The sequence below is a fragment of the Syngnathoides biaculeatus genome, chromosome 7 (genome assembly GCF_019802595.1).
Source record: "Syngnathoides biaculeatus isolate LvHL_M chromosome 7, ASM1980259v1, whole genome shotgun sequence".
NCBI lineage: Eukaryota > Metazoa > Chordata > Actinopteri > Syngnathiformes > Syngnathidae > Syngnathoides > Syngnathoides biaculeatus.
Genome location: NC_084646.1, coordinates 14,537,418 through 14,551,454, shown reverse-complemented (window position 1 = coordinate 14,551,454; position 14,037 = coordinate 14,537,418). Strand labels below are relative to the sequence as shown.

General features: G+C 44.2%; 1 long non-coding RNA gene across 3 annotated transcripts in view; it reads left to right on the top strand.

Moving 5' to 3' along the window:
• LOC133503274 (uncharacterized) overlaps positions 1-14,012 on the top strand; it is a 36,883-nt gene extending 22,871 nt beyond the window's left edge. Inside the window, exons 3-5 of one of the 3 annotated variants that reach the window (XR_009795697.1) lie at positions 7,071-7,192; positions 12,753-12,825; positions 12,932-14,012. This is a non-coding gene — a long non-coding RNA (uncharacterized LOC133503274). Of the gene's footprint in view, positions 1-7,070; positions 8,137-12,752 lie in introns of those variants that run through there. The other 2 variants (XR_009795698.1, XR_009795696.1) reach the window with 2 other exon arrangements.
• The last annotated feature ends 25 nt before the right edge of the window (positions 14,013-14,037 follow it).

Sequence of the window (14,037 nt, the reverse complement as noted above, 5' to 3'; positions counted from 1 at the left end):
TTTGGGGGGAACAGAAGTAAAACTCACCTAGACTGGCTAACAGCTGGGTGACTTGAGAACAAACAGCACCCTGTTGGAAGATTCCAGTAGAAGTCCCGGTGCTATCCGTGGGTTAGGGATGCTAAGGCTAAAAACAACGCTAACAAGATAGCAATGTGCGTCGCCGGCGTGAACGCTGCGATCTGTGCTCGCTGCCACATGTTATGCAAGAAGCTCAAATTGCCTTTCATTTGCCATCAGTTTCGGGGCTCACCACAGCACTCTAATAATCAGAATAATTAAGTTTGATCTTTGCTCCTTGCGGGTGGCGAAACGTTCTGTGCCGGAAAACATAAGTGAGCCCGTGGACGCCATCTGGGACGGCCGTCGCTGTCGAAATGTCCTTCTGGAAGGAAACGTTCATACCGAGTCACCCCCAGCAAACACGGAGGCTTGAATGAGCATTCACACACTGGGGCTGCCTTCAATAATAGACAAAATGAGAGATAGAGTCTTTCGCTATTGCCTCTCATTTATTTGTTCTTATCAAAAGCCTTTCACACACCTTGAGGGATTCTTTTTTGGATGACAAAATGTCAAAATATTAAGTTACATTGCCATCCATAAAATATCTGAAAAAACACTTACGACTTACCCCCCCCCCCACCCAAATGTGTGTGTGGCATTATTTTCTCAAAATGATTTTCAACATTATATTTTTTTGACCGGAGTAAAATTGTCTCATATCACCGTATTTGGCTAATTCGTTAAGAATTCTGTTTGCATACGCATCCTGTCACTGTTGTCTGCAGTGGTTTATGCAGGTTAAACAGCACATTGTTGAGAAAATTAATTCAAAGCTTGTTTGGTATCAGGAGACAGGAAATCCCAGAAGGAAGAAACAAGCAAAAAGCTCAACAGTGTGTGAATAATGTCACTGTCATTTGCATTTTATACCGGAGAATGATGGGTGGCGGTAGGGAGGGAGGGGGGGCCAAACATCGACTAATTAGTGTAAATAGAAACTAGCCTCTAATTTAATGTAAAATTTTGCTCAAATAACAACAATGGAAATGTGCAGAGGTAATTTCTCCTTAACAACAAGAGAAAAACCTACTAAATGGAGGTTAAGATATCATCCATCCTTCCATTTTCTTTGCCGCTTATCCTCACGAGGGTCACGGGGAGTGCTGGAGTCTATCCCAGCTGTCAACAGGGAGGAGGCAGGGTACACCATAAACTGGTCGCCAGCAAATCGCAGGTCACATAGAGACAAACAGTCACGCTCGCAATCACACCTAGGGGCAATTTAGAGTCTCCAATTATTGTTGCATGTTTTTGGGATATGGGAGGAAACCAACGTGCCCGGAGAAAACCCACGCCGGGACGGGGAAAACATGCAAACTCATCACAGGTGGGTCCGGGATTGAACCCAGGTCCTCAGATCTGAGATTAATTAATATTATAATACTGGCAGCGTTCAGCTCTTGCAAGGACTTTCGCAATATGGCAGATCCCTGCATATTCCTGGTTCCGCGTTCATGAAATTCGAGCACCAGGTCCGTGACGGCCGATCTCACCAGTGGAAAACAGCAGACGCTAATGTCGCTATTGTAACGACACAATTTGGGGGGACAAAGCGGTGCTCATCTGAGCCACCTGGTTTTTAATGGAACTTAAAATGAGATATTTGCAAATTTTTTTCTAGCAGTCAAGTTACTCAAGTTTTTCCCATCTGTTCATTTTGCTGATGTTGCGAACAGAGCAGAGATCTAATTTGCCAATCGCCGGTGAAATCGGAAGCACGTCACCAACCTGGGCCAAGTTGTTCGTTTACGGATTTTGGGAGGGAAACCTAGCCTTCTATGTTTGCCTTTTTTGTGCACTGATATAAAATTTCGTTAGTAACTTTTATGGACAGAATTTCTAGGCGCAGGCGAGGCGTAGAGGGTGTCTCTGCTATTTGCAGATGATGTGGTTCTGTTGGGTTCATCAAGCCGTGATCTCCAGCTCTCACTGGAGCGATTCGCAGCCGAGTGTGAAGCGACTGGGATGAGAATCAACACCTCAGTCGGAAAAGTGTGGCGTGCCCTGTCCAGGTCGGGGATGAGATCCTTCCCCAAGTTGAGGAGTTCAAGTATCTCGGGGTCTTGTTCACAAGTGAGGGAAGAATCGAGTGGGAAATCGACAGACAGATCGGTGCAGCGTCTGCAGTGATGTGGACTTTGTATCGGTCCGTTGTCGTAAAGAGGGAGCTAAGTCGAAAAACGAAGCTCTCAGTTTACCAGTCAATCTACGTTCCTACCCTCACCTATGGGCATGAGCTCTGGGTCATGATTGAAAGAACGAGATCCCGGATACAAGCTGCCGAAGTGAGTTTCCTCTACAGGGTGTAGATAGGGCGTGAAGCTTGGTCATCCGGGAGGGACTCAGTGTTGTGCCGCTACTCCTCCGTATTAAGAGGAGCCAGATGAGGTGGCCGGGGCATCTGATTCGGATGCCCCATGAACGCCTCCCTGGTGAGGTGTTCCGGGCATGTCCCACCGGAAAGAGACCCTGAGGACGACCCAGGACACGCTGGAGAGACTATGTCTCTCAGCTGGCTTGGGAATGCTTCGGGATCCCTTCGGAAGAGCTGCAATAAGTGGCTGGGGAAAGGGAAGTCTGGTTACCCCTACTGAAGCTACTTCCCCCGCAACCTGACCCGGAAAAGTGGTAGATAATGGATGGATGGATGATGTAAAAATCTGATTGGCATCTTTTGGATTGGCGCCTCAGGACTACCGATATGTCGAGGTTAAATCAAATCAATTGTAATGATACAGAAGTGATATCAAGCAGACGTTTTACACACTCAACAGGTCAAGAAATACACTCGAGAAAAGTCACTGAACTTTTTGTTCTTCCATTTGGCAAAAGAAGCAGGAAAAAAAGTTCCTCCAAGTATGAAAACTTTGAACAGGACCCAGGCTCTGCGGGGCAACAGACGACTGGGTTGACAAGGAGAGACAGAGTCCAAGGGACAGAAGGGAGATAGAGAGAGAAAACGGAGATCAGTGGGTAAACAAGACAGCCTCATCAAAAACCGTAATAGTCCCATTATGACGGCATCAATCAGATCATTTAGTCAGGCCAGGGCCTTGCCTAATCGAAAAATATCTATAGGCATTTACAAACTATTTGAAGTGGGGGGCAATGATTTTTTTTTTTTTTTTTCACGATTCACTGCAGTGGTGATAGTCCACGTCTTTCGCCACACGGGAAGCAGCAGCCTGCCTCTGAAGAGTTGAAGTGCTTCTGATGGTGAAAATCAAACAATTTTCAGCTTCATCAGCTAAAAGCAAAGTGACAGTGGTTTAATTGGGCTAATTACATCTAATGAATACAATGGTGTACGCTGTGTATGGAAAGTGCCGGAATGAAAAGGGTGAGTAATAGCTGATATTCGAGGCCACGCTGAACATTACCCGGCAATTTAACGAGCGGAAATAACACTCCCGGCCCGAATGTCTTTTGAGACAAAATGGCACCGCTATCCTACAGTGCCACAAGTGCTTATTTACATCGGAGCAGCTCACTTGGCGACGCGCTGACGTTCGTCGCCGGGTTGTAATTGTCAGCGACAGACGGGCAAAGTCGTTGCCGGAGGATAATTATGTCAGAGAGGCGACGCTATCTGCGTTTCCTTCATGCTTGGATGAATGCTGTAATTACTTTTATCACAAGCCTGTGCGCCACTCAGACGTGGAGAGCTTTCACTTCTCAACAGCTTTGGCTTTTCTGTCACACGCGCACTCAAAAGTCAAACAAAAAAACACTCTGGAGTCAAGCGCAATACGCTCTGCTGCTGTCGTTTCGAAACAATGTGAAGATAGATTAACCTCAACCGTAAACCGAATGCGGAAAAACTACGCGATCACCTCGCCGATATCGCCTGCGTCACACCCAATCAAAGCGGGCTGATTAAAAATCGCGCAGCAGCCATCACTGGGCCGACACGTGTCCAAATGTTCATTCGGGACATCGCGACGTGATTGTTTTGTCATATTCTGCGCCGTCGGCCTCCAAACAAGCACATAATTACGCCGCTATGGTGTGAGATGAAAAAAAAAGTAACATTCTAGTTTATCTTTTTCTCTTTTAAAGGTCAGGTGTCATCCCTATAAACATTTTAAAATAGATAGTGAAATTAAAGATACATGTAACATTATTCACGTCAATGTCTACACGAAAAAATAAATATGAGCGGAGAGCGTATCATCCATGTGCAAAGTTGCCGAAGTCTCATTCGACATCCGAGCGGTCGCCATATCGGCTGCATTTACTGTCCGTGAGGTCACCCCAGACATTCGCCATTGAAAACTAACTAAGGAACAACGAGCTACCTTCCCGGAGGTAAAACTAATGGAATCAAACGAGTTCACTTGGGGGCGCTGCTGTCCTTTATGTCACTTCCTGCTTCTTCTCGAAAACAAATCCCTCAAGAGGATTTCATGGCGGGAGTTACAAACAGCTGTGTGTGTCTTTCTTTCGGCTTGTCCCTTGCGGGGTCGCCACAGCGTATCATCACAGATGAACGCATATATATGTTTGGCACAATTTTTACACCGGATCCCCTTCCTGTCGCAACCCTTCTCAGGGAGTGGAGGCCCCAGTGGGACACAAACCCACAACCCCTGGTTTACCAAGCCAGTGCTCTAACCTCGGAGCTACGGGGCCCCTCTACAAAAAGCTGTATATGTCAAAATCATGTTTTGTGGTGGGGAAAAAAAAAAACATGGGTTCATGTCGGCTGCCGTTTTTTCCATTAATACCATACTAAAAATTATGCATTTCACGACAGTGGCACTTTACGTGAGCTGCAAAGATGGTAAAGAAAAAAAAATCCAAAGCTTTTAGTCCAATCTCAGGTTCATATCTCCCGACCCCTCCAGTGCACTGTTACTCTTTGTGTGTTTACTTGGATGTTTAATTTGGACTTCAGTGGTCAGGGGTCGTTAATTGCACAAACAACATGGAGCTCGTTGAGTGACTGGCCAGATATATAAAAATAATTTCTTTCAAATTTGTGCTGGAGAACTTAAATGGAGTGTGTGTGTGTGCGTGAGCATGTGTGTGTGCTTTAGTGTTTACTTTATTTCAAACACCTGGGGGCAATTAGAGTATACAAGCATATATGTCTGGGAAAAAAAAAATGTCACCGGCATTTTGAGCTCCTTTAAAGCTCAACTGACATCCATATATACATTTTAAAATAGATTATTATATTGTTATGAAAAATACATATATTATTCACTTTAATGTCCATATGAAAAAATAAATATGAGCAGAGAGCGTGTCATTCACACGCAAAGTTGTGGAAGTCTCCATCGACATCCCAGTGGCAGCCAAATTGCCTGCAACGTCATTTACAGTCGCCATTGAGAAGAAGCTGTGCCACCTGCTATAGGAGACAAATAACAGAGATTTTCGGATTTGCCCGACGCTCCTTCTGTCACGGAAGCTCTTTTCGAAAAGGAGAACATCTCACAATCGCGTGAAGCGACCGGGGCAATATTACACTGCCGTTTCGAGCCATATTTAGATGATATACGGATCACTTCTAACTAACAACAGACTCCGCGACAGTATGTATGAGAGTATCTAGCGTACTCAGGAAGACCAATGACAGGCGAAGTAACAATTTCAGGGGTGCCCAGACACCGGTGACCGGTGGTGTTGGTGGTGGTGGGAGCTCCTTTCTCCTCCCACACGCGGCCACACCACCTCCCCACCAAATCCACCTCCGCGGTGATGAACAACACCAGGCCCACGCACATCGACACAGTTAGCACCCCTGACTTACGTACTTTATTAAGTTATTATGACGCGGCTCTTTTCTTACGTTCTGAGAGAAGAATTCCGTCATCCCCTCAACTATTATTTTTTTTAATAGCTCTATACACACCTACCAGTCATTTAGAACCCACAAAGCTCTCGTCCTTTGCACCAGTGCAATCCATTTTCACGACATACCGGGTCTTTTGGAAAAGTGTGAAGAGTGAATTCATCCTCTTCAGTGTTTGTGAAAAAGCAAGTAATTTTTCACTGGTACAATACGTATAAACCAATATAAACACTCGACCTCACTACTGCAAAAAACAGCACTTCCTGGTTCTTCCAAACAAATGCCTCGAGAGGATTTTCATGGCAGGAGATGCAAAAATCAGTATATGACGACTTCCTGACGTGTGGTGAAAAACCGTATGGGTCCATTCCGGCTGCCTTTTTTTTTTTTAAATTAAAAATGCTAAAAATCATGCTTTACGTGTCAGTAGACCTTCAAGTGAGGGGTTCTCAAACTTTTGGGGGCAGAATCTTTTTTCATTGACCCCCTGCTTACAACGTTAGTATCCACGACCTTTTTAATATTCCCATCAAGTGAAAATACATAAAAGTGAATTTGACTTGGAGAAGAGTATTGTTGACAACCCTGCCAAATTTGAATGATTTAAAAAATTGTGCATCTAATGAGGGCTCAAAATCAAGAAAAAAAACACAAAGTTTTTCACTGATTTTTATTGTAGATCTCCATGATGATAATCTCTGAAGTTAATGTCTAATTATCAAAGTCTATTTAGTGGCATTACTGTGTTCAGAATTGTATTAATTTTAATAATTAATTTATAAGTAATAAGTCATTTTTTGAGCGAGCGGTGAGGACAATTGTTCATGTATCCTTTTGACTCAGCCTGCTTTCTCTCTTTTCTCTGCTCGCGATACGGTATATCGGCGTGGACAGTAAACTAAGCTAATGCTGACCAGAGAAGCCAGTTTGGTCGCCTCGTGATGACGTCAAAGCGCCCAGTGAACATTGGGGGAAACCGAGTCCGAACCACACCCGAATTTCTTTTAGGATTAAAAATCAGCTAATGATTGCTGGTTCAATGACAATGAAATGGATTCCATTGTTCCTTTAAGAGAGGTAACACAACTTAAGGTGTCGCTCTAACGTACCCAAACTAAACCCGTATTTTTGCTAGCTCTCACATCAGACTTTTATTTATTTTTTTTAATACCTTGTTCTTCTACCTTCTCTCTTTTCCATGCAGGCACACAGTCTTAATCGATAACGAGGCACTCTAAAGGGGCCGAGCCAGTCCGAAGACCCGGCCCACACGCTGGTTCCCAAATCGGAAATTTCCGGATTGTTCTGCCTTCCTCCACAGGATGTGTGGGTACTTACTGTACCTCCTCCTTTCACATTTCTTTCCCGACACACACAATTCCAACTCCAAGTCTCACATTCCACATTTCAGCAATTTGCTTAATTCCACAGCATTTCAGTTAAAAATGAGCTTGTCGGCATTCGTCCACAATTTGTGCGGAAATTGCCCTCTTGAATTTGTTAAACACATTTGGATGGATCCCAGTTTGAGCAGCAACGCTTTAAAGATAATGCATAATGCAACACGAGGTGCATTATGGACCTCCAGCAGTAAGTGTACATTGTTGCAAATGTTCTCCTCCCTCCTGGCCGGCTTTGTGCTTGCGGTAAACACGTTTGCCGCCAAGCTGAGCTCTCACAAAAGAGGACACGCGGAGCCGGCGTCGTCGCTTAATGACCTGTCTGCGAGGCCCCAATTTTTTTAGAAACTGGAGAAAGCGACACCGCCGCGACGGGGGACGCCGGCTCCCGCAATTCATCTTCATTTTAATTGGGAACATTTTGTGTTGCTCGCTCCCTCCCACGTTAATAAACCAAAGGCCCTGGAGCCATTTTTCAAAAACTCATTAATGCACAAGACGCAGTGTGAGGCTCGCAGGTGTGAAGCCAGCAGGAAAAATACCACACCGTGGAGTTTGGATGAATGACTTCCGCGGTATCTTTTCATTCGTCACCTATCGGGTCTTGGTTTCTTGTACCTGTATTTTCTATTAGTATCACTCTTCTGTATTAATTACAAACTTAATTGGCAATCACACTTGGTGCACCTGCATAATCACAAAACATCTCAAAATCTCCTTCTTTTCCTTTCGGCTTGTCCTGTTAGTGGTCGCCACAGCGTGTCATCTTAGATGAATCCATATTTAAAATCCCTATTTAGTTGCATAAAACTGGATAATTTATAGATTCCCCCCCTCCCCAAACTGTAACATACAGTAAAGAAAATAAGTATTTGTACACCCTGCTATATTGCAAGTTCTCCCATTTCAAAATCCTGGAGGGATCTGAAATTTTCATCCAAGGTGTATGTCCACTGTGAGAGAGATCATCTAAAAAGAAAAATCCTATTTCTTAACGATATATTTATGTGCTACAGCTGCAAATCAGTATTTGAACACCTGAGAAAACCAATGTTGATATTTGGTACAGTAGCCTTTGTTTGCAATTACAGAGGTCAAACGTTTCCTGTAGTTGTTCACTAGGTTTGCACACACTGCAGGATGGATTTTGGCCCAGTCCTCCACACAGATCTTCTCGAGATCAGACAAGTTTCTGGGCTGTCGCTGACAAACATGGAGTTTATATTTTTTTATTTTCTCTTGGGTTTAGGTCTGGAGACTGGCTAGGCCACACCAGAACCTTGATATGCCTCTTACGGAGCCACTCCTTGGTTTTCTTGGTTGTGTGCTTCGGGTCATTGTCATGTTGAAAGACCCAGCCAAGACCGATCTTCAATGCTCTGACTGAGGGAAAGAGGTTGTTCCCCAAAATCTCACAATGCATGGCCGCGGTCATCCTCTCCTTAATACAGTGCAGTCGCCCTGTCCCATGTGCACAAAAACACCCCCAAAGCATGATGCTACTAGAGATTGACCGTCATGTTTAGCTTCTTCCATTTTCTAATGATTGATTTTTCACCAAGCTGCTTGGCAATTTCTCTGTAGCCCTTTACAGCCGTGTGGAGTTGTACAAATTTGACTCTGGTGTCTTTGGATAGTTCTTTGGTCTTGGCCATGTGACAAGTTTGAGTCTTACTGATTGGATGGGGTGGACAGGTGTCTTTATGCAGCTAACAACCTCAAACAGGTGCATCTGATTCAGGATGATACACGGAGTGGAGGTGCACTTTTAAAGGCGGACTAACAGGTCTTTGACGGTCAGAATTCTAGCTGATAGACAGGTGTTCAAATACTTATTTGCAGCTGTATCACACAAATAAATCATTAAAAAAAGCATACATTGTGATTTCTGGATTTTTCTTGCACCTGCACATGCGATGAAAATTTCAGACCCCTCCATGATTTCTGAGTGGGAGAACTTGCAATATAGCAGAGTGTTCAAATACTCATTTTCTTCACTGTATGTTTGGTAAATGTAATAAAACAAAGCAAAACTTTTGAATCGCATATTTGTCATTTGCTCTTGGTGTTTGCCAGTATTTATGACCATAAGTATAAAAGGAAATAATTGCCACAGCAAAGACATACTGGAATCTTGCTCGACTTGTCTTTCCGCTGTCCAAAACAGTCTCTATCCTCTCTGGACGAACATTGGAGGGATTGAAAAACTCTTATCAGCGACAGGCGACGCAATGAAACGGGCAGCCCAATCGTCTGTTTTTCAAAAGCCGCTCCGGCTAACCTTTTTCCCACACGTCAACTCGTCTTACTGCACGCGCCAGAGATCACGCAAGCTGGCCTTTAACAGAAGCACGGGGTTTATCAGAGGAGCCGCAGGACGCGCCTTTGACGGCCAAGCCACCAGAAATTCCCTCTGAGGAACCGCGGCGCGGCCAAGTCGTCAGAGAGTCCCTTAAACCAAGCACCTCGTTCATTATCAGCAAAGGGGCAGACTCCCACCCCCTGTCCGCCTTTATCATCTTTGGCCAGAGTACACCTTATTTGCTGTCATTTTACATCACATTGTGTGATGCCCAGGCCACCTTTCTCTTTCTGTACCTCACTGAACCGGTTAGGGATTACAATTTAGAAACTTGAAATGATGTGAAATGGAATTCATCTTCCCCAACCTCCTTTAAAAAAACAAAAACAAAAAGATTTTGCCACTTAAATTAGACTTTTTTTTTTAATAACCGGTGTCATTGGTGTGTCTGTCCCCGATGCGGTGCGCACCTGCTCCAATCAGGAGATGCGCCTCGGCTGAGTGAAAACAGCTCACGGATATAAATTGCCATACGTGTGGTCTGGTCCTTGCCAGATCGTTAGACTCATGTCGCGTTTCCGCAACCCCTTCGTCTCTTCAACCCTTCGTTCAATCCTGCCTAGCTCTTGACTTTCCTCTTACGCCAGCTGATTCTGTTACTGCTGTGTCGTTGGACTGCCTGCCCATGTACCGACTGTGGATTGAATACAGACATCTCCCGAACTGTACCTGATCTTGTGAGTCGTGCAATTTGGGTTCAGCCTCGTGTTCTGGTCATGACAACCGGTATTCCATCTGTCCATCCATTATCTTAGCCACTTGTCCTCACAAGGGTCGTGGGGTATTTTTTATTCTTAATTATTGTTAGGGGGAACAGTGGATCAGCTGGTAAAGCGTTGGCCTCACAGTTCTGAGTTCCCGGGTTCAATCACGGACCCGCCTGCATGGAGTTTGCATGTTCTCCCCGTGCCTGCGTGGGTTTCCTCTGGGCATTCCGGTTTCCTCCCACATCCCCAAAACATGCAACATTAATTGGACACTCTAAATTGCCCCTAGGTGGGATTGTGAGTGTGGCTGTTTGTCTCGATGTGCCCTGCGATTGTTGGGCAACCAGTACCCCGCATCCTGCCCATTGACTGCTGGGACAGGCTCCAGCACTCCCCGCTACCCCCGTGAGGATATCGAGCGAAGAAAATGGATGGATGGATATTGCTACTGGTGACGCAGCTGTAGAGCACTGGGCTCACAGTTCTGAAGACCAGGGTTCAAATCCCGGCCCCTAGACTCTAAAATTGCCAGTGAGTGCAAATGGTTGTTTTTTTCTATATGGCCTACAATTGGCTGGCAACCAGTTCAGGGTGTACCCCGCCTCCTGTCAGAGGACAGCTGGGGTTGCCTCCAGCACTCCCACGACCCTCGTTAGGATAAGTGTCTCAGAAAATAGCTGGATGGATTATTGTTATTATTATTATTATTAACAATATTCTCATTATTTACCTCTATGGTAACCTGTGAGTCTACTCATCACCTTTATAGCACAGTCTTAATTTATATTGTGGGTTTTCCCCTTTCTCAGGTGAGTCTGGAACATATTCTAAAAAGCGCTAAACAAGCAGGAATATTGTGTGCAACCACTTCTGACGATCGTATGATTTGTGGCATTGTTGAAGTGGTGAATTTGTGTGAACTGATGTGACAACACGTCACACTGGCTAAAGAGATTGCGGTCTAAGCGGAGTTTTGACTGCATCTTGATATTCAGGTTTGTTTTGAAAACATTCACAGCGTTAAAGGTGATGATGGCTTGCAGGTCATGCGCGGTGGTAGACACAATACATAGATACACAAGTATTTGCCACACTTGAGCATGTCACAGCCCACACAGGTGTCATATATATATATATATATATATATATATATATATATATATATATATATATATATATATATATACTCGCTTCCACTGACCGTTTCTATACTGTACTGGATGTATGATATGATCCCACCAGGGCCTAAAGTATACTAGATAGCAGGGAGTGATTAAACATTATTGTTTGGCCTTGGGAAATGTCCATGATCTTATTTTGCTTTTTTTTTTTTTTTTTTAATCGGATAATCACATACACACACACTAATGACTGGCAAAAGGTGGATACACAAGTTAATTATACCTTCTGCCATCTCATGGAAGATAATTTAATTTCTCTGCTTGTCACTACATGTCACTGGCATAGATGGATGTATTTCATTGTTCCTTTTCTGATTTTTCTTTTAATCCACTTAAAAATGTCTTTGCACCAAAACGCTACTAACTAAGCGCGACGTAATCAGAGAGGCTTCTGACATCGAGCTCCTGTTTTTATTTGTGGTTTGTCTATTTGTTTTTATTTTGTGGGGGGGAACAAGTCCAACAGGAAAAATAATGTGAAAGTAAAGATAACGCTGAGTGCAGATCCATTTTGTGCACTCAGCCAATCTGCAAATTAAAGTGAACAAAGTAAATCACGCTCCAAATATTCCTCTTATTTCTCTGTGAAATCTCATCTGTCATTTTGTAATTAGGTTTTATGTGTCTGTTTTGGCACCGCTGAAAGTACACCCAGTTAAGGGAAACGCGTTGCTTTGTCATTGTGATGGGAAAGTCTTCTTGATTTTGTTTTGACATTCCCTACCGAGGGAACAATCTTGTTAACTTTGCCCTTCATCCAAGCAGTCTCATCTGACACCTTCCTCCACCCGTTCCAACCTGCTTGGACCCGTTTCTGCTTTTCCTTGCAGCACTCGCCATTGCTTTGGACTGTTGACCCCAAATATTTAAAGTCATCCACACTCGCCATTTTTTCTCCCACCAGTCTCACTCTTCCCACCTCCAGCCCTCTCATTCACGCGATCCTCCTCGTCCTTACTTTGGCTAATTTTCATTCCTCTCCTTTCAAGTGCAGGCATCCACCTTTCTAAATGTTCCTCCACCTGTCATCTATGAATACACACTGGAATTCCGGTCTACCCTCATTGGTCAACCTAGCTATCATTACTGCAAATAGAAAGGGGCTCAGGGCTGATCCTTGATGCAGTCCCGCTTCCATCTTAAACTCCTCGGTCACACCTAAAGCACACCTCACCACTGTTCTGGTACCCAAATACATGTTCTGTACTATTGTAACATACTTCTCTGCCACTCCAGACATCTGCATGCTGTACCACTGTCCCTGTCTGAGTACTCTGTCATAAGCTTTCTCTCCATCAGGAACCTAAAGGTATACTGTTGCTCGCAAATACTCACTTCTGTCCTGAGTCTCGCCTCCACTCCTCTTTCCCATAACTTCAATGTGTGACTCTTCAATTTTTTTTCCCCCTCTACAGTTCCCACAGCTCTGCACATCACCTGCGTTCTTAAAAATGCAGATAAGAAGACTATTCCTCCGTTCTTCAATCATTCCTAGATTTGTCTTGAACAATCTGGTCAAAAACTGTACAGCCACCTCTCCAAGATGCTTCCATACCTCCATAAGTATGTTATCAGGACCAACTGCATTTCCATTTTTCATCCTCTTTAATGTCTTTCTAACTTCCCCCTTACTCATCATTGCAACTTCATGGTCTACCACACTTTCCTCTTCTGCTTTTCCTTTTATCTTATTCTCCTCATTCATCAGCTCCTTAGAGTGTTCTTTCCATCTATCCAGCACACTCCTGGCACCAGTCAACAGTTTTCGATCCATATCTTTAATCACCCTAACCTGCTGCACAGCCATTCCCTCTCAAGTCCTCTGTCTGGTCAATCTGAATAACCTCTTTTCTCTTTTAGTGCCCAACCTCTCACATCTCCTCTTATGCCTCTTCTTGAACTTTTGCCGCCTCTACCTTTTGCCCCTCGTATTCCTTTCCCCTCTGCTCTGTTCTCTCAGCGTCCCACTTCTCAGCTAACCTGTCATAACCAGAACTCCAGTGTGGACCCAAATGCACGACTCGTTACCTTCAGATTATATCATCTCCACATGATGCAATCCACCTAGGTGCTTCTACCTTACCTCTTATAGGTCACCCCATGTTCCTGGCTCTTCTGGAAATTCAAGTTTCAACTTCTTCCCATCTACACTATGGTCAAATAATTTGAACCCTTCTTCTGAACTTATACCCTTGGCTGTCTTTTCCCCTACTAGTCTTCTAGAATCATGATATATCTTAATCTATACATGCGCTCATCATCATCTCAACTAAATCCCAATCTTTTCTTGTCTTCGTCCCAACTTTAAGATCTAGGCTCCATGCTTTCTTCTGTTTCTGCCCAAGAACCTGCTTTCCACCTCTAATTTGTTTTTGACTCACAGCAGGGTTAGGATTTTTACTGGTGCTCAGTAGGGTAACAAAACTGGTGAAGGATGTTGTTAACCCGGGCCACGGCCAATCTGGTCTGGAGTTCTTCGCATGAATTTTCATATTTGTTGGGCAAAGTTTTAAGCCAGATG